The 20,836-nt window shown below is 39.1% G+C and overlaps 1 protein-coding gene across 22 annotated transcripts in view; it reads right to left on the bottom strand.

The window, feature by feature from the left end:
* Positions 1 to 20,836, bottom strand: part of FOXP1 (forkhead box P1) — a 625,482-nt gene that overhangs the window by 321,586 nt on the left and 283,060 nt on the right. For 13 of the 22 annotated variants that reach the window (XM_070777108.1, XM_070777107.1, XM_070777099.1 and 10 more), the window contains one exon: positions 18,806 to 18,866. The gene's annotated coding sequence lies outside the window, so the exon portion shown is untranslated. Of the gene's footprint in view, positions 1 to 6,955; positions 6,975 to 12,593; positions 17,238 to 17,352; positions 17,431 to 18,805; positions 18,867 to 20,836 lie in introns of those variants that run through there. The other 9 variants (XM_070777094.1, XM_070777102.1, XM_070777104.1 and 6 more) reach the window with 5 other exon arrangements.

Genomic DNA, 20,836 nt, shown 5'->3' with positions numbered 1-20,836 from the left:
ATGTTCAAAAGGGCATCACCTCACACGTGTGTAATCAAATAGCACAAACAGGGTAAACAGGGACTATAAATTCCATCCGTGCCAACCACCAATCTCCCTTCCCAAAGACAACCAGTGTTACCAATGTCTTGTCTCTCTCTTCCAAAAATATTCTATATAGACACAATAATAGCATTCTGTGTGTATATCTTTTTTCTGCCCTCTACCCAAAGACTAGCATATTTACCCTCAAGTCACTTAAGATATTTTAGAGATATTTCCACATGAGCACATACAGGTCTGCCTCCTTTTTTGCTAGCTGCAGAGCACAGTCCCCGTGTATTTCCCATCCTCACCCCATGCACAGACCATAGACTCTTTATCTCCTGTCAAACACTGAGGGAATTCCGTTGCTTTTGCTCTCACAACAATGCTGCAAGTTATTTGCCTGTACACAGGCCTTTGATCAGCTGGGTGAATATAAATCCCAAGAAGCAACAGCTGATTTTTACTACTACATGTGTAAACTTAAGAGTCTGCAACCCTGCCAGTTGGAAAAATAAATCCCCATCACCTTTCACACACCCTCTACCGACACTTTCCTTTTCCTGGCTTCCATCTGATAGGATCAGATGCTCAGATGCCCCCAAGAAACACTGGAAACAAAAAGAGCACAATTCTGGAATACCAGCTAAGAGTCTCTGCAGAATATCCCAAAGTACCTGGTAAAATATTTCGCCAACCAGTTTGTAAACAATTAATGTATTTTATAGACCTGTTAGAAAACGCTATTGGCCTACGCCGATGGTATATGTGAGGGCTCTGAGTCCACTCCACGTCCCTGGAGCTCCATGTGGTGTGATCATAAGTCTAGGTCCCTGGAAGTAGGACAAGTGGTCCCCCATCCTCTCACACTTATTCTTTCTGCATTTTCCCCATGTCTTTTCCCACCTTTAACATAGCTTGGAGTATTCTTTCAGCCTGTTTTCCTCCAGTCTAATTATTCTTTAATTTTAAATAATATAATAACTTTGACATTTTCATTTCTAGTTAAACCTTGCTAATTTGCAAAAATGATGGGTAGACACAGCACAAATTAGCAAGCCTAAAAAATCAGCAAACATAAAAAAAGCCAATGATTAAAGAGAAATCAAATAGGTGCATTATGAAATACACATTTATTTTTAAAAGCAAATTCCTCAGACTTGTGAGGAAATATGGAGCAATGATACTTGGCTGCTTTCTAATACTCTCTCTTTTCTAAGCTATAGGGTTACTTTTTTCTCCCCACATGGTCTCCAGCAGTGATATTTTCTGAACGAAATATCAGAGCACATGGTAAGCCTAAATGTTTCTGAGTAACTACTACACAATTCCAAAGACAGTCCATGGGTTCAGTTTTGCTCCTGCAAGAATTTCTGAACTCTCTGGTTACAGGAAAGAAAAAACACACTATCTTAGTCCACTGAGGTGGCTATAATAGAATAACATAGACCTGGTGGCTTATAAACAACAGAAATTTCTGTTTTGGAGCCTGGGAAATTCTAGATCAAGGTGTCAGCAGAACTGGTGCCTGGGGAGGATGTACTTTCTGGTTCAGAAAGGATCTTCTATGTCCTCACATGGTAGGAAAGGGTGACAGATCTGTCTGATAATCTCTTTTAAAGGGCACTAATCTCATTCAAGAGGGCTCCACGCCCCCATGACACATTCACCCCTCCCAAAGTTCCCACCTCCAAACACTATGACATCAGGTGGAAGGACTGAATACATGAATTTGAGTAGGACACAAACACTCAGTCTACAACATAAATGAAAGTGGTTCCAACCTGAACAACCAAAGATGTTTCCAACCCAAACTTGACACTGCTCTAGTTTATATGCTTACTGTCTCCCTCTGTAAGGCCATACCAGCGGGAATGCAGCCTAGGGCCTACAGAGCTCTGTTCTCAGGGTCTCGATTTGTGCCTGGCATACAGCAACACACGTCTTGTGTGCACATGCCCATCAAGAGTATGGAATCTTTTCCTCGTCTCCTTGAGCGTGGACTGGCAGTGCTTTGACAAATGCAAAGGAGTGACTAGTGCTATGCCAGGTCTGGGCCTAGACCCTGAGAAACCTGGCAGTGTCCTATTTCATGCTAAGTCTATCATGATGGTGCAGTCAACCTGAGAGCCAAGTCATGGCCAGGGCCAAGTGTCAAGTGTAGACATGAAAGCCATGCTGAATGTTCCAGTCAAAGCTAAGCTCCCAGGTGAATGCACTCCTGAGTCAGCACCGCACAGAGCAGAGAAAAACCACCCCTGCTAAGCCCCGCAGAGGAGAAGGAAATCAATCCTGAATATTCATTGGAAGGACTGATGCTGAACTTGAAGCTCCAATACTTTGGCCACCTGATGTGAAGAGCTTACTCAGTAGGAAAGACCCTGACGCTAGGAAGGATTGAAGGCAGGAGGAGAAGGGGACAACAGAAAACAAGAAGGTTGGATGGCATCACTGACTCAATGGACATGAGTTTGAGCAAGCTCCAGGAGATGGTGAAGGACAGAAAGCCTGTGTGCTGCAGTCCACAGCGTCACAAAGAGGTGGACATGACCGAGCAACTGAACAATGACAGCAACAAGCCCTCCCCAAACAGAAGTATCCTGCACCAATGGATGCTGCTTAAGCCAGTTTCAGGTGAGTTTGTGATGCATCCATAAATAAGTGAGGCAGAAACGCTCATTATTTGTTAAGACTCAGTAACTGCACACTTTCTTGTTTTCTGTATCTACTGCCCGCTGCCCCTACGTGTTCTTAAGACGTCACAGATGATCTTCCCAAAACACAAATGTGACCATGTTCTCCATCCCTCTAATCCCACCCCACCCCATCTCCCATACCCCACACTACAAACACAAGCAAACAAAATTGCTTTTAAAAGCACAGATCCGTGGATATTCTGCCTGTAACCTGCAATCCTTGGCTGCATACTCAGGCTACACCTTCTCCACATGGCCAGAACCTTCCACATACCACAGTCCACCTCGACACACGGGACATGATGTTTCTTTTCTTTGGCTCCCCAATAACCTCCACCCTTTTGCTCTTTCTCCAGATCTCATTTTAACCATTATTTCTCCTGGAAGCCCTCCCTGAACTTCCTGACAAGGGCAAGTCCCTCAAATGTAGACTCTCAAAGCATCACGTACCTCTATTTCTTAGTCCTCATCAGAATAGTTTTTATCAGCTCCCATTAGTCTGCATGAGGCTGCAACTGTGTTGTTTTTGGCTCACTCCTATAAACTCAGCAAAAAAACCCTGTGTTGGCACATAGGAGAAGCTCAAATATGTGTTGGAAGAGTGAATAAATGCATAGTACGGTTACCTGGACTGCCTACTTCACATCCTGGCCACACCACATTGTAAGGTTGTGACCTCGGGCATGCCAGATTGACGGCTGGCCACTTCTCTATGCCCATTTTCCTTCATCTGGTGAAAACAGTGGCATTTACCTAAAAGCCAGGTTTTTCTGAAGTTTAAATAAAATTACATGTAACAACACTTAGCCCAGCACCTGACATGTAGCAAATATTCAATAATTAGCTATGACTATTACATCATTTACTATTATTCCCATTTCTCACTGTAAGGAAAAGTCCTAAATTGCAAAGCAACAGGAGATTTTCTCTCTGACCTTCTACCACTTTTGATCCCTTTAAGAGCACAGAAGCCCTGTACATTATGCTAAGCTAAGCTATAATGGGCCGCAGAATCTCATTGCCAAGCTGGCCTCCAACAGAAAACACCTAGACTGCCTCCTTGATGGTCCTTACAAGAGCTCCTCTCAGGAAGGCTATTAAATAAAGCTAATAAACAAACTGCCAACAAATAAATTAACAAATACACAGCTCTTCTTTCTTAAATGTCTTACAGGTATTTAATGAGGATCACTGTTACTCTTGATAGATATATAAACTGATATTATTCTTCTAAGAAAACAACTGAAAACAGATATAACATTTTCAATATATAGCAATGTCTATCAATCTATCTAAACACGTATACTTTCAATCTAGCATTTCTCAGTCTGGTACTTTGCTTTGTGTCAGTGCTTCTCACCTAGGGCGGTTTTGCCTCACAGGGGACCCATGGCGATGTCCAGGAATGCTTTTGATTGTCGCATGTGGGGGTAGGAAGGGGCTACAAACAGGGACAGATGTGCTGCTGACATCTCGTGAGTGGGGGCCAGGAAGGCAGATAAACATCCCACAATGGATAACAAAGTATCCTACAGCAAAGAATGATCCAGACCAAAATGCCCACAATTCTCTAGTTGGGACACCCTATACTAAGGAAATAATCAGATGGGCTTGCAAAAATGAATATACATGCTTGATCACCAGCACCACTGTGTACAACTCTATGCATTCAACAAAGTAGGACAGGTTAAATAAACCATGATATATTGACACACAGCTACAAGGTGATGATAATGCTGCCATATGTCAATTTCTACAGAAAGATGTTGACAACGTATTTTCATATTTTAAAAAGTAGGGAAAATGTAGCATTATTTTATTAAAACTATCATGTGCCTGCCCCCAACTGCCAGAGAGGAGTATAATCTATGAGCCATAAAAGTAATTTAAACATTTCTAGTAGGTACCTTTCGTAAGTAAAATGGAGCAAATTAATTTTAATAGTATATTTTATTTAATCCAATATATCTAAATACTATCATTTCAACATGTAAGAAATATCTAAACTTAAGAGATATTTTACAGTCTCATTTTTCAACATCTAGTGTGGCTATGACACTTTCAGCATGTGTCAGTTCAGACTAGCTACATTTCACTGCTCCAGACCTGCTGGTGGGAACTGGTTACCAAACTGGACAGCCCAGGTGTGTTCAGTAACAAACAAGGAAAGAGAGAGATGTTTAGAAGGACTGTCTCCAAAGTGGTCCAGGCCCTGATCCTGGGGTGGGGGTTGGGGGTAAATATGAAGTAATATTTACTTTCTCACTTTGGTTTTTCTTACTCTTTGTTTTTATGAGAAGTACCATGTATAAGTACAGAAAAATCAAACTGTACGAAGTTTAAAGGAACAGAGAGAACCGCTCGTCAGGTGTCAAGAACACAAGGCAGCCCTTGTGGTAACCTCCCACATCTGTGCTAAAAATGACAGATTCTGGAGTTTTCAGGAAAAGGGCTTGCCACCATCTCCCCTGTGTGCACATCTATACACACACACACACACACACACACACACACACACAGAGACGGGCACACATGCATGCCCTAGCAGGGTCAAGGTCATTCCAGCCAAGTGTATTCCAAACAGCCAAGCCTCCACTCCCACATCTAAGTAGCTGGAAAGTTCACTTTCTCCCAGATAGACAGGAATTCCTGGTCCCTGCCCTGCACACCCTCTTCCCCCTCTCCCTTCCCTCTTTCTCACTGGTCACGGACACAGAGAACACTCAGGGCAGTGTCTACAGAGGTTGCTCAGTGTGAAGTGCTGGGGACACGAGCCTAAGGCTCCTTTAATGCAGTCTCCATATTTAACGTCTACAATAAAATCACGCCTGAGACAATGAATCTCAGCACAGCCCTGGAACATCTTTTCACACTATTTTGATCACACGGTTTAGGTTTCAAAAAGCTTGTGGGTCCCAGATCTCTCCATGTGAACTCAGGACCATCTGGGTGTCTATGGCCTGGACTTAGAAAACTGTAACACTTAGATGGAAGCTGCAGTGTAGCTAAGAGGCTGCTTCCAAACCTACAAAAATCAGCTGGGTGGATCCCTTCAAATGGCCCCATTCCTCACCTGTGGATCCCAAGTGAGAGATGAGAAGGAGATGATGATTTTTATACTGCTACGCTGAAATACTCAGAAACCATTTCCTTCTAAGAAGGACCTTAAAGATTTTGCTTTTCTTTTCTCTTTGGGACCAAGGGAAGGTATTAGGAAGCCTATTTCACTCCTATTTCCACTATGCTCCCTGATAAAAACAGACATCTAAAAATGTTCTCATTATTTTAAAAATTAATCTAGAGAAAAATTATTAACATCCTTAACAACCTACTACTACATTCCATGCACTATGCTCACAGTAAAAATGAGCTGACATTACAGAACACTTGCTATATACCAAGCATTGCTCTAAGAACTTGTAACTTGCAGCAACTCAGTTTATCTTCCAACTACCTCAGCAAGGGAGGTACTAGTTTAGTCCCTATTTTTTTAGATAAGGAAGGGGAAAAAAAGGCTTGGAAAGATCTGGTATTTATCAACATCACAAAGCTGAAAAGTTGCAGGACAGGGCCTAAGTGCAGAACTCTAAAAAGGAACACTTAACTCAATGGTCCTTTCTGTGATCTTCATGGGCCTTTCACTGTCCCCTGTGGGAACCTATGAGCGAGCAAGTCAGAAACAGGCCCTAGAATTGACACATCTTAAGTCAGACACAGCCTCTCCCAAACCGCGCTTCTTGGCGGTGAGAGTGGGGGGACATACTGGTTTGAAACAAAGAGCTACCCCTTCCTCACTTTAGCATCAGAAATGTTTATTTTTTCCATTTAAAACTGGTCATGTTTTGCACCAATGATGACAGCAAGCCAGCAGGCACCCAGACAGGAGCACAGGTTCCAAGGGCGCTCTGGGCAGTGGGGAAAGCCAAAGGAGGGCCCAGTGGTCCTGGCCTGGGGCCAGCCTGTCCTCCACCGGCCCTGAGTGTGGCAAGTCTTGAGGAGGAGGAGTGTATGTATGTATGTGTGTGTGTGCGCATTTATTTTTAATCTGCAGATTCAGAGTTGAGGAGAACCAGCTTGTTGGGCTTACAGACGAACAGAGCAAACACCCGGGGCACGGGGTGTAACTGCCACCGCCCCACTCCCTTCTGCAGCTCAACTGTCGGCAACATTCCTACTAAACTGCGGGAAATGGGAGGGGCTCCCTGAAGCCCCTGGGGCTGTCCCCAGAATCTTACTGTTTAGCTGGACACAGCCATGCTTCTCTGGAAACTTCTGGAACCAAGCACCTGGAAGATATTAGTACACTGAGTGAAGGGACTAAAAGAAATGGACAGAAGCTTCACGGGCTGGGGAATACAGGCCCTACTATCCGATGTGTGATAAGGGGGCTGGAGATAGGACCTGGCTGAACACTGTTTTGTGGTTTTTAATGTGAGATGCTGATGATACCAGAGCATTAGCAGAAACAGTAAGATGAGCAGCAGCTAGTTGCTCTTACTGTGCTGAGTCCTTTATACAGATCTGTCAATTTGTGCTCACCATTAATCAGTGAGGTATATCCACCTCATTCACAGAAGAAGTTTCCTTTTTTGGTTTACCAAATATTCCCTGCTGTCCCCAGTACCTCCAGGAATCAGTAAGTACTCAATAATTATTTACGGAATAAAGGAATAAACTCAGAGCATCAAAGTTTTTGAAAAGCTTGTGAGCCCCAGATCTCTCCACGGGATTTCCGGAGCATCAGAATGCCAATGGTCTGGTCTTACAGTATTTTACACTCAGATCTAAGCTACAACACAGCACTTGGTGAACTAACTCTGTACATTCTGGCATAAGAACCAATGGTCAAGTAACATTCCAATGACAGGATCCCTTCTCTAGCTGCCCAGCACCTTGGATTCCCCATCCCTACTCCTACAAACCCTGACTGATTCCCAAGCTATGAAAATTTAAAAGAAGAAATATAAAGTCTCAAGAAACAAAACTTCTAGACTTCATTTGCAACAACAGACTTGAACAAGAGAAAAAATGAGGTATACTTTTTTTCTTCTACAACTTAAATGACAATAATAAAAAATACTGAAACTCAGTGTTGGCAAAATTGCAGTGAAATAAACATTCTCATTCAGTATCAGCAGAAGAACAAATTGGTGCATTTTGAAATGTACAGTGACAGCATATATAGAAAATCTGTAACAATTCCAAGACTTCTCCTATAGGAATTTGCCCCTATAGAATATATCTAAAGAAATTTCCCCCTGTAGACCATATCTAAAGAAATGGAAACTGATTAACATTTCTGCACATATATGCCCACTGTAACATATTACAGAAAAATTGGAAACAACTCCCACACTCAACACTGAAGAAGAATGAAATTTTGTTATATACAAAAAAATGATTAGTATGCAGTCATTTAAGATGTCTTCATGACACGGGAGAATGTTTACCATGTAATGCTAAACTTAAAAAAATACACAATTCTATATACTGCAGTTATGTTAAATATATGTACATCAAATGAAAAAAGAAACTATATGTTATTCCCAGAGTCAGGATTCTAGATTACTTTTACTTTTTTATTTGGTCAACTTTTCTACAATTCCCTATAGTGAGTTGGTTTTTATACTCGTAATCAGAAAAAAGAAAAAAAAAATGAAGCTCATAAGAACTGTCTATTCTATGTTCTATTACCACTAACATTATGAGAATTAAACTAATGAAGTGATATGACCCTTCCAGATGACAATTCTACATTGGTCTTTATGTATTTTTATCCTACTTAAGAAAATAAAGAGAGGATGTCAATCCCATTCCGGAACTAGGGGGAACAAGATTTCAGAGCTAAGCAGTTCCAATCAGTTATGCGGTCTGAACTTCAAAAACAATGACCAACACATCTTACTGTTCTTTTTTGTGTCTCAGTCTTTGGAAAAACACATGTGGCATGGGAGTGGCTCACTGGGATGACCAGTCAGAAAGAGACACAGTGGCCATCTAAATTCTCATGCTATGTAAAATACTCAACTATTTAAACATTTCCCACTAGTTGTCAACTGGCAGAAACATTTTAACATTACACACACACTCATTAAATATCCTTGTATAAAAATAAAGGACACAGAGAGGGAGAGAGAGGAAGGGGCTATAAGGAATAAGGAGGAAGAGAAGGAAGGTGGCAGAAGAAAAGAAAGAAGGATGAGGAGGAAGGGGAAGGAGAGGTGGAAGCAGGTAGGAGGGGAAGAGAACATGAAAGTGGACATTTTCTCAAATAAACATATTTAGATGATCCTTTTCATATTTCATGTTTTTAAACATTTGTAAAGGCTATTAATTTCCCTACAATAGCTGGAAAAAGGAAAGTGCATTGGAAATGAAATTTAAGAAAGGGCCATCCACATAAAAAATACATTTTGGTTTTCATGAAGTCTATTTTTTTTAACAGTGAACTTTTTAACAATGAAATTTTAATATTTCCACTTTTTTTTGATATTATATCATAAAAGGGAGGAAGAGGTATATTAAAAGAGACAAGGACTCCCAACATCGCTACAATTACACGATTGATGGGGGAACATCGTTTTCCTTATCTGAGTCTTAGTTTCATCTCCAATAACTTATAAAGACTGGACTAGAGAAGGCTAACGTTTCTTGGTTCTCTCTGAAGCTACGAATCTAAAGACTAGACATGGGAATGGCTACAAAGGACAGAGATACACAGCTCAATTTCAAACACACAGTCAGCCTCCCAGGAACTCAATAAATATTTGTTGCCTAAACAATTAACGACAATACTGCTAAGGTCTGGCATGCAAGAAAACTTACAGTCTATCATGCAAGAAAACTTAAAACTTTTATACTTTAAAAGCTGTCAAGACATTTGAGTTTTCCTGGGTAACCTGGACCAAAACTCAACTGAAACAAATTTTGGAGATACAAATCCAGACCAAGTAAATTCACGGCTGTTCTGGGAAAAGAGAAGGAATGATGTTTGGGATAACACAACAATGAGAGGATGAATGGCTGCCCCTGGAAAGAATGCAAAGTTCCCTGCTCCCATGATGCAAATCAAGTTGCTAAAGTGAAAAAATATCAAGAGATGATTCAGATCAGAAAAGAAAAATGTCGAGCAACTTAAAGTCCAGAAATGTTGAAATCGAAGTTAATGCAAAATGTACCTCATTATGGAAAATACATGTAGTCGATGCTAGGGGCTGATTCATGTGCCTCAGATTAATGTTAATATTACTTAAAAGTAGAGGGAGAAATGAGTGATAAGCTGCAATTCCAATATCGTATTTATAAGACTAATTCAAGATACTGAGCTATCTTGACACATCCTACACAGGCATACTAGCCATCATTAATAACTGGAGGAAATCAGAAGATCCATCATTGCAGGAACAGATAACACAACAGTGGAAATCACCGAGGTACCCTAAAAGTAAGACTGAGATATAACAGTGATATATCTATTCCAGGATATATCTGTCCCTAATGGGACAGGGAAGCCTGGAGTGCTGCAGTCCATGGGGTTGCAAAGAGTTGGACATGACTGAGCGACTAAACTGGTAACAGTGATAACTTGGGAAAATACTCATGATACTTTAAGGGTAAGAGCAGGAGACAAAACAGTATATACAGTACAAGTACATATCAACAAATCTGTACATACAGAATGCTGCAGGCTGAAGATAAATGCTGAACTATTTAGATGAGGTCACCCGTGAAATTTTTCTTCCTATATTTTCATGCTCTTCTAATTTCTTTTAATGCCATTTTATAATGAAAACAAATTGAGAAGTACATTCATCATCTTCCACAAAGAGGGGATATTCTTACCTCACCCAATAATCCCCTTAATGGTAGTTAGTATCTAAATAGAGAAAATATAGGTTTTTCATTATTTTACCTATAATTTCCTAGATGCTCGAACATTTGGGATCAGCCTAGAAATCTCGAAAATGTTCAACTGTTTCTGAATTTTTGAATGAGCCAGAATCTTTGATGCTCTTAGTTAATGTGAAAGACAGATGAACTCATCAAAGACTACCTATATTAGTATAAGGTACAGGTAACAGACTCATGTGCCCCTCCTAGTACTTTCCTAATCTAGAGACCAGGGTAACCACACCAAGCTCTGAGGTACTTTAGATGATTAAAGACTACATTTTAAGTTCAAGATTTAAGTTTACATCTCCTTTTACCCCTGCCTTTTATGCATATTTAATATCTAAACCACTGGATTAGAGATCCGATAGGGTTCCTCACTCTCCACCATCCCCCAGGAGATGTTGGGTCACCCTAGTTTATCTTTAGCAAGATCTTGTTAGAGCAGTTGACCCAGAATCCCCCCTTACTCCTGATGTTTTCTTTCCAGAAACTTTTCAGCTACTGACCCCCTGCCACCCCCTAACTCTTTGGCTATAAATTCTCACTTGCCCATGTTGTATGTAGAGGTGAGCTCAACATCTTCTCTCTCCTGTAAAATCTCACTGCAGTATTCCCTACACCTACCACAATGGTCCTGAAAGAAGTCCACCTTACCATCTTTAAAAAGTGAAATTAAAGAACTGTCTCCTTTCATACCATCAACCCTCACCCCACAGGCTTCCCTGTTTCTCTTAATGGCAGCCTGATCCTTTCAGAAGTTGTTTAAACTGAGAGTCCTCAGTCTTCTGACTTCTTTCTTAATTACTACAAACAATCCATCAGTTGATACTACCCCATCACTTAAGACAAAAATCTTGGGAGTCATCCACTATGTAACTGTTTTCAAACTTCACATCTATTTTACCAGGACTTCCTTGGATTCTTCCTAGATAAGTTCAAAATTTAAATATCAAACCACATGTGTTAAGATTTCACAAATTCCCACCACTTCCTACTGCCATCTTCATCCTGGCCATCAGATCTCACTGAGATTATCACAGTGGATTCCTAACACATCTCCCCGCCACTCACCTCACCCACCCACCATTTACTTTCAAAATAACTTTCAGAGTGATCCATTTAAAATGTGACTCAAATCCTGTCTCATCTCAAAGTCCATTCATGGCTCTCTACTTCACTAAGAGACTAAGAGTCCAATGAGCCTTAATGCCCTACTGTGTCTGGCCATGTTATTTCTGGCCTTGTCCGCTACTACTCTTTCCCTTGGAAGACTTCACTTTTGCCACAGTGGCCAACTTAGTCTTTTTTAGAACACGCCTTCTTGGCTCAAACGTCTGTGCTTCAGTTAGACTTATCCTCGCTTTTTACAATTGCAATTCCTTCCCTCCGGCAATTTGACCTCCCTTACCGCCTATATTTTCTTCACCACACCTATCACCTCATATTTACTTATTATGTTTCCCTACCTGTCCACACCCCCTAGAGCCACAAGCAGAGGCCTTGTCGCACTCACTGCTCTCTTCCCCACTGGCTTGAGCAAAACTGCCCAATAGAAATACAATGCCTGTCACATATGCAATTGTAACCACACGTGAAAAGTAAAAAGAAACCTTGAACTTAATTTTAATATTTTACTTAATTCAATATATACAAATGATGCTCTAAAGAAGAATTATTCAAATTGTTCACATTCATTTTTTCCATACAAATTCTTCAAAAGGCTTTGTGGATTTTAAGTTTATAGCACATAAGTTTGGGCTAACCACATTTCAAGGGCTCAACAGCTACATGTGGCCAGTGGTTTCAATACTGGACAGTGCAGATGTAGTCTACTGCATTTTTCTCTACTCTTTGTATACTTATCCTATTTATCATTTAAATTCTTGGGCAAAGTCCAGTGAATTGATTTCCTAACTCACAAATGGGTCCCAATATGCTCTTTGAAAATCACTGCTCTAAATAAACTTTAAAGAATGTCACCTGTAATGAATGGTTTAGGACACTTCCTTTGGTCTCCAGGGGCTGCTCACAATCCTTTGAAAGAGATACTGACTTCCAGAAAAAAAGAGGCCTGGAGGAAAAAGTGAGGAAGTAAAGATCCATGCCAACCTATAAACTGAAATCATCACAGTCTATCCAATGATGCAAGATTTTAATTAAAAAAATATTTTTTTAATAATTCACTCCACGGTCAGATAATTAACAAAACACCTAATTACCTTTAATTATACACCATATACCTGCTAATATACAAGATTCAAGGGAAAATCTGCATGATCTTCACACTTCAAAAAGAGTGTACCTAAACAGAGCATGAAGACTTCAAGCTTTTCATTTTTCTCTCCCCTCACTCTCACTGCATGCGAAGGCCATGGACATACCAGTTCCGATCAAGGACAGAAGAGTGCAAACTTAAATGAGTAATTTCACTTGCCACTTATGAAAAGTCCTACTCACCAACAGACTTTTTAAAAGACATCATCAAATTTCAAATCCAGACTCGGCCCTGGGCAGAAGGTGTCAACTTTTAAAACAGACTCAAGGATTCTACCGTTGGTACACCGTTCACTCCTTTAAGGTCCTAGATGTGACTAGATACTACAAAGTATGCAGTCAACGTTATCATACATGTGCTACCCTAAACAGAGTTTTGTTTTTGCACATTTCTGAGCTTCAGATTTTCTCTGGGATTTTTGAATTGCCAAAGAAAGGTTAATACCTCCTACATCTCTGTTAAGTTGTTATGTTTTCAACTAAGCTGATAACTTCTTCTGAAGATGCTCAAGGTGGACAGTTTGGATATTTGTGCCCTTGGCAGATGAAAGAGCCAAAACATCATTTAAAAAAGATGACTAAAACCATGTGTTATTTATTTTTTTCGCTGTGCAAAATATGGCTACTTGATAACTGTTGCAAATATTGTCTTTACTACAAAACATGCCTTCATGTACATTTCAACAAGTGACTTCTGCTTGAAAACGAACTCTATTGAGCATATTTCTCTGGAAATCAATATTTAAAATTTTTTTCTTTGAAACGAACATTCAAGAGAGACAGCTCTTGTTTACAGAGTTACTTAGTTTAGCATTATGGTTAACAATGTTTAAAAACAGCTAACTTAAAATGCAAACATTTAAATTCTGAAGTTTAACTGTTGGGAGGCCAAGTCTATTTCTACGGAAATACAAACAACATGAAAAGAGTAATTTTCTCCCGATTCCATCCCTTGAGGGAATATTTCAGCGCACCATTTTGTTGGATTTAGGAGCAAGAACTCATATAACTCTGAGATTGTAAGAAAGTTAAAAATTTTAAAGCTTTGGATGAACTTTGAAAACATTATGCTATGGGAAAGGAGTCAGTCGCAAAAGGCCACGTATTGTATGATTCCATGTACATAAAATGTCCAGAAGAGGCAAAACTCTACTGATGGTATTTGTATTTGTTGTTGCCAGGGGTTGGGTTGAGGGGAGTAACTGCTAATGGGTATGGGGGTGTCTTTCCAGCCTGATGAAATTGTTCCAAAACTAAATTGTGATGATGGGTGCAAACTCTGAACATACTAAAAACCACTGAACGGTTCATTTCAAGTGTGTATGAATTATATCTCAATAAAGCTATTAACAAAAAATTAATAGGCTTGATAACATTCACCACAACACTGGCATGAAACACACAAGAAAATCAAATTAGTCTAGCACAGCTTTCATATCATGGTAAAATACCTAAAGCTCGGACACCCTGATCTCCCTGTAAGAGAACACTTTCACATAACCACCAGTATCTGCCCTTCTGAACACTTGTCATCATCACCACGCATAATGTCTGTCCTCCCCTTTGCTACATAAACTCTAGGAGGCCAGAGATGGTATCCTTCTCATGTAGTGCTATGATCCTAGCATCTGGCACACAGTCATCAATAAATACCTGCAGCAATAATTGATGTATAGCATATGTAGTATATACATCTATATTATGTATGTTTGAATGAATGAAGGAATGCAATATTGGGTTGGGCCAATTCAGCCAATCAAGTTGCTGGAGTGCTAAATGTCCCCTTAAATCTGTTCTCCAATTCTCCCAAGCTCCTGGCTACCCAGCTAGAGGCATTCCCCAACAGCCACTGAAGCTTCTTGTGAAATGATCGCAGTCTAATCAATTAAATGTCAATGGATGTGACGTGTGCAATTTTTAAATCATTTGCTTCAAAGAAAATTGCTTGCCGTTGGACTTCACTGTATTTCAACCATATAGATAAGGACAAAGGCTCAAGGGAGGGAAGCACAAAAGAGAAAGAACCCATCCAGTCAAGCTAGACTGGTCAGATTATTAGATAAGACAGGGAAGTAAACTTCTATTTGATTTAAGCCATTGTATGCAAGAGTCTTTATATCAGCCTAGTCTTTACCCTGAGTGTTACAACCCAGGCATGAATAGGCTGAGGGTGAGGGGGAGATAAAATGGAGTTCACTGCCTAGCTAAAGTGACTGAGTAGTCATTTCAGCCAGTGTGGTCAGCTGGTAGCTCAATGAAAACACTCTTTTCCAGTGTCTTTTATAACAACTTCCTGAACAGGCAAATGAGTCAAATGCTGAATGTTATAAAGAGGTCATTTTGAATGGATTTAACTCAGAATATTGTTGTCATTATGTAAAGTTTTAAATCACGTTAAATATATATTTTCAGAAGAACCAATGAATATATTGAAAATGGCTGGGTAGCTATTTTCAACTTTATTTGTAACCAAGAAATAATTTGTAACATGTAAGACACAATGAGTGAAGTATATAAAGATAACTTATAACTCTTTGATCTAACAAAAAATAGCTCAAATTGGGGGTTGAAGAAAAATTGAAATGATTACACGTTCTTTTATATTTTCTTTCTTTTTTTTAACTTTCTCATCAACTAGTTGACTGTAAAACTGAACCAACACAAAATATGAAGCTTTAAGATGACCAGTGTTTAAAAATAACCATTTAACTGTCACCTATACAGGCTTTGTAATTATCATCAATTGCTCCCAGTGCTAATTAGAACTGAATCAAAAACAATGAATTTCACAAACTGGATTTTAAGTTTTAGCAAAAGTCTATATGGGTGAATTGTGAATGTTTGGGGAAGCAGGGAAAAAATGACATAGATACGTATATTAAACCACCAAACCAAGGCGGCCATGACAGAATGACAACAATATAATTGTGACCACAGCAAGTTGTCTTTTTAGCTCCAGTCTTGACATTTTACATGACCTTGGATAAGTTACTAATTCAATGTGATCAGTTTCCCAGTTTGCAAAGTGGGGATTATAATAATTACCAGCTACCTTTTAGGAATGCCAGCAACTAGATCCATTTTGTAAAGGACTCAAACCTACTTGGAAGAAACTGTTAATCACTACCAAGTGGGATGACAGTTATTCACGCTCCTTCAGACTCTGAACCTCACTGTGAAAAAAGGCCTCCTTTGGTTTTCAGAATTTGCCTGGCCACTTTCCTGCATATAACCAGTTGTTTCCAGAGTATCAGTGTAGGCACATTTACTTGTATTTATGCTGATGGTTAATGATTCCCAGATTCCAAATTTGAGCATGGCAGTGACCGAGGAACTCCTGGCATCTGAAATCTACATCCTCTGTGTAATGCAGAAGATGGTGCTGGTTTCGTGATCATCACATCACTTAAAGAGCGTGGTCTCTCTGTTTAAGGTTTATTCACTGGGAAGAAATACTAAGCATTCTGTCCAATTTTACACATATTTTTAAAGAGGTTATATTTTTAACAAATCTTTTTTTTCCCCTTTATATATAAGGATTAGTTTTCGAAGGATCCTTGAGTTTGATAAAAGGTAAAAAAAAAGTACACGCAGCTTACTATTTGTCTATATAACTTATTTCTAGGAAAATATAATGGAAAATGGAGTCAAACACAAACCAAACTTATATTGTTGAAGAAAAACAGTTAAATAATAAAATGTTAATAGGGAGCAGGAAAAATGATATTGACTTAAAAAAAAGTATCAACAACAAAAAGTTGAAGTTGTAAGGAAAAAAAACCACCATTAAGCAAAAATGCTTACTCTGAGATTCCAAGCTCTCAAGACAAAAAGGATAATTAGATGAATGTGTTATTCAGTTTCCTTTGTTTTATGAAAGAAGACAACAGAAGGACAAAATTTTTCTATGGTCCTGAAATTTGACAAGGGGTTCCTGACTTGCAGGACACCATGTTCTTGACAGTACTTACAAAGAAGCATTTTTTCCTCCTTATGGACTACCTCTCTTTGTCAACAGTAATGACACATTCCTGGAAAGTTTCCTTTCCCTCAAACATGCCCTTGACTCACAATATCTTTAACAATATCATGAAACTGAGAAAAATTATTCTATCCAAATTCAAATATTTTCAGGTTATGGGTGTAAGCATATTCATCATAAAGACATAAGCCAGGAGAAAAATAATTTATGCTTACAGATAAATTATAAATTTATCTGAATACATAAATTCGAATAAAACAATGAAAACCTATTAATTAAGTCCATTTTTGGAGCTGTAGGGATAACTCAATTCTCAAGGTAAATATTTTCTATTTTCAACCACTTTTTCAGCTTTAATCTTTAGTTTCACGAGAAACTTTTGCTACCAGCATGAAATGAGTCCAGCACCTGGCATGGATTTGAACAAGCAACACTCTGGTCTGAGATCTTGTAGGGATCAGAGACAGTACACAATGTACATACAACTCAGCCGCCGAGGCACAGATGAAACAACAGGAAACACTGGCTGGATGACCCTTTGCAGAAAAAAGTCGCAGATCCCTGAAACAGATGAAGATTGGGAAACTGGGAAGTGCTTTGCCAAAAAATACTCTAGGTATGCCTTGATAACCTTAATTACTGGTTGGAATCACCCCTTCCCATGCTGGGACATCTGAAAGGTACTATATCCTCCTTGGAGGACAATTAGGAGCTTACCACACAGTTTAAATTAAACAACAAAGATTTTGAAATGAGGCAAGCTGGTTGGACTTTTCAGTCCAAATGAAATGTGCCAGAACGCAACTAGAAAAATAAATTCCTACTTTCATAATACCTTCTAGAACCCCCAAGCCCTGAGTAAGATTAAAAACAAGACCGATCTAAGAATCTTCACATTATGAAAGTTTCACAAAAAACCTTGCTCAACTAAAAAGTAAAGAAGTCTGTATCTTACAAATTCATAAACTTTAAGTTGGTAAGATCTAAACAAAGGCTTTGTGCAACCAGGATGGCAAGTAACCTGTTTTAACACTGACACAAATCTACTTAGTCAAATGGAAATACCACTGGACAAGATTCAAAAATAAAATGAAGACGCTTGCTCCTTAAGAAACATCAGACTTAAAAATGACCTGCAAGAACAACTTGAGTGAGGTGACCCCTGCCTTCAATGGGGAGATACTTTGGGTATCAAAAACAAACAAACAAAAAAAACAAATATGTAGCCTCCATAACCATTTTAACCAGAGTGTTTTTTTGTTTTTTTTTTTTTTTAACCACTGCTCCCAAAAGTGAGTTTGAGAAAATTTAATTTAGCTTTAATTCATCAACCTACATTAGTCTCTCTGAAAACTTCTAATTTTAAAATCAAGTACTCATTTGATTTTCAAGTAAGGTCAAGAGAACAAGGCAGCTGAACACTGACATCACAGGGACATGCCCCACGCCACACGGCAGTTACATCAACACGACGCGTTGCTATGGTGCCTGACTATTAATTTCTGAAAGAAGGTGATTATAAAGCCGCCGGATGAACATCCATCGGATGACACCACTTCAGCACAACACACTGACATACGTTACTCCTATTTGCAGCATGTTAATTTTATGAATCACCACTTTTGTGATGTGAATATTCCTTCCTGACTTCAAAACTACCAAGTCAACTACCAAAAAAAAAAAAAAAAAAGAGGTTAACTCCCATAAACAGGGGAAAAGTTTGATAATATTTAGAGGGGAAAATGTGACTATGTGAACCATTTCTTAAGAGCAATCTTTTCTTTAAAGGCCTCCAAAAATATGCTACATACGTACTTACACAAATAAATACATGCAAATTTGATAATTAGGAGATCTGAAAAGAACTGAATTAAGATGCCGAGAAGGCAGTAGATAGAGTCCTTAACGTAATTCCACTAATTATATTTGCATTTACCTTTTTTGGCTTCTGCAAAGCAATCTTCTGTTACAGTCACCTCAAAAGGTCACTTCTTACCCTGAAAACAAAAGAGAATATCAAAAATCTGAAAGTCAAGACAAAGCAGCAACCACCTATTTGCCTGGGAGAGACGCATGATAAACAACGAAAGAACTCAATTTTATTTAATGGCAAAAGACACTCAGAGTTAACAAAAATCAGTGCCAAGACCTCCACTTACCAGACCATGTGCCTTTGAGCTCTTCAAGACAATAACAACAACTTGGATGTTGGAAAAGTCAAGGTGAAACATTTCGCATTTTGCTTACGAACTCTTTCTCATCTTGTTGTCTATCCATTTATTTCATGTGGAATAACCTGTGAGTCATAGGCCTTTGCTTTGGGAAACCAGACTGCTACTTGAACCTGTCTCTGTTTGGTTAACATTCACAACATCTCTAATTTCATTAAAACAGATCCTCCCCCCGCCACCCACCCACCCTTGCAAGTGAGTTAGTTCTTATAGACAAGATGCTTTATGCCACTCTGGACCTTTCAAAATGAATAAAAGCACCACAATTTTCAGCTTGGGGAGGGGTTTGGGGGGTCATCAGTGGGTGAAAGCTGTTCTCACAATGTTTTCCACTTACAATATATCTACCAGATCTACTCAGTTCAATAAAAACGGTTCATGTCAGATGAAATAAACAATTCAAATCAAGTTTCCTAAAACACAAAGAAAGCACAGAAGACATCTAACTCCTGCATCTGCATACTCCCTTATGCAAAACAGTGTATAATCCTTTAAGAAACATTACAAGCTGCCTCTTTCTGCCCATGTAACTGGGATCAACATATGGCACAAGTGAAAAGAAAAACATTTGTTTATTAATTTAGATCAAGTTACTAACAGGGTACAGGATTCATTCCACATCAGTTGACCAAATGCTCATATAATTTTTTTTTAAGATGTTAAAATCATACCATTCTTTTACTGAAATGTTAATATCCTTTTGCTTACTCTTCAGAACAATATGTAATGAAGTAGTTTAAATTTTATACAGAATATATCTCTGCTCATCGCTCGGCTGTTGGCCCTGAATGTAGAAAGGCAAACATCATTGAGAAGAGTTAAATCCTATTTCACTAGGGCTAAAAATTTGAAAGTGGTACTTTGGTGTGTACTATCTTTCAGGAATTGATCGGAGGCCAATTTATGACATTTCCACAAGCAAGTGTATGCAGATTCTTGCCATTAAGATTGGGAAAAAATGCAGGCTCTGAGTGAAATCATAATTTTCATGTTTACTGTAAGAGGAAATTGGAGGTTTTCACCATAAATGTTCACCATTTGGGTGGGGGAAAACCCTAAGCTCTGGGACTTGAAATTACTATTTTGCAACCTGCCCCAAATCTTTTTGTTTTGACACAAAACAATTCAAATTGAAAATGAAAATCGTGTGCTTTACTGCTGAGGTGTGTCACCAGGGATTGGTTTCTCCAGGGATGAGAACTTGGTTAGAGGGCAAACGGTGATTTAAAAAAAAGAGAGAAAGCAGTGATGGTCTGGTCCTCGAGGTAATACTGTGATCTACAGAGCCCCACCCCACGCCAATAAGAAGAGCTCATTAGACAAGAGGCAAGGAGACCATCTCTCACAAGAGCAATTTCCACTTCCACCACTCATCAGATCTTAAATGGAAAGTAAGTGAACTCTGGCAGACCCTACTCAATTCAAGGCAAGAATGCCCTTCTCCCTCCCTTTTACTTGAGATGTTCTCCAACGTGTGCACTCTAAACTAATTTTCATGTTTGTCTATTGAGTTGCATCTATTTTTGCATGTTTGGCAGTTGGGTCTCTAGTATCAGACTTTGCAATGCAGATAAGATTGCATTGCAAAGATTATATAGGCCTGGTGTCCATGGGATTTTCCAGGCAAGAGTACTGGAGTGGGCTGCCATTGCCTTCTCCGGTACCTTATTAAAATTTAATTTTAAAAACTGCTGAAAATGCCTACTTTGAATAAAGTTATCTCGAGTGTTGTATTC

This window comes from Bos indicus, chromosome 22 (assembly GCF_029378745.1).
Source record: "Bos indicus isolate NIAB-ARS_2022 breed Sahiwal x Tharparkar chromosome 22, NIAB-ARS_B.indTharparkar_mat_pri_1.0, whole genome shotgun sequence".
In the NCBI taxonomy this organism is placed as follows: Eukaryota; Metazoa; Chordata; class Mammalia; order Artiodactyla; family Bovidae; genus Bos; species Bos indicus.
Note: the sequence above shows the minus strand (reverse complement) of the source record. Positions and strands in the feature narration are given on the sequence as shown.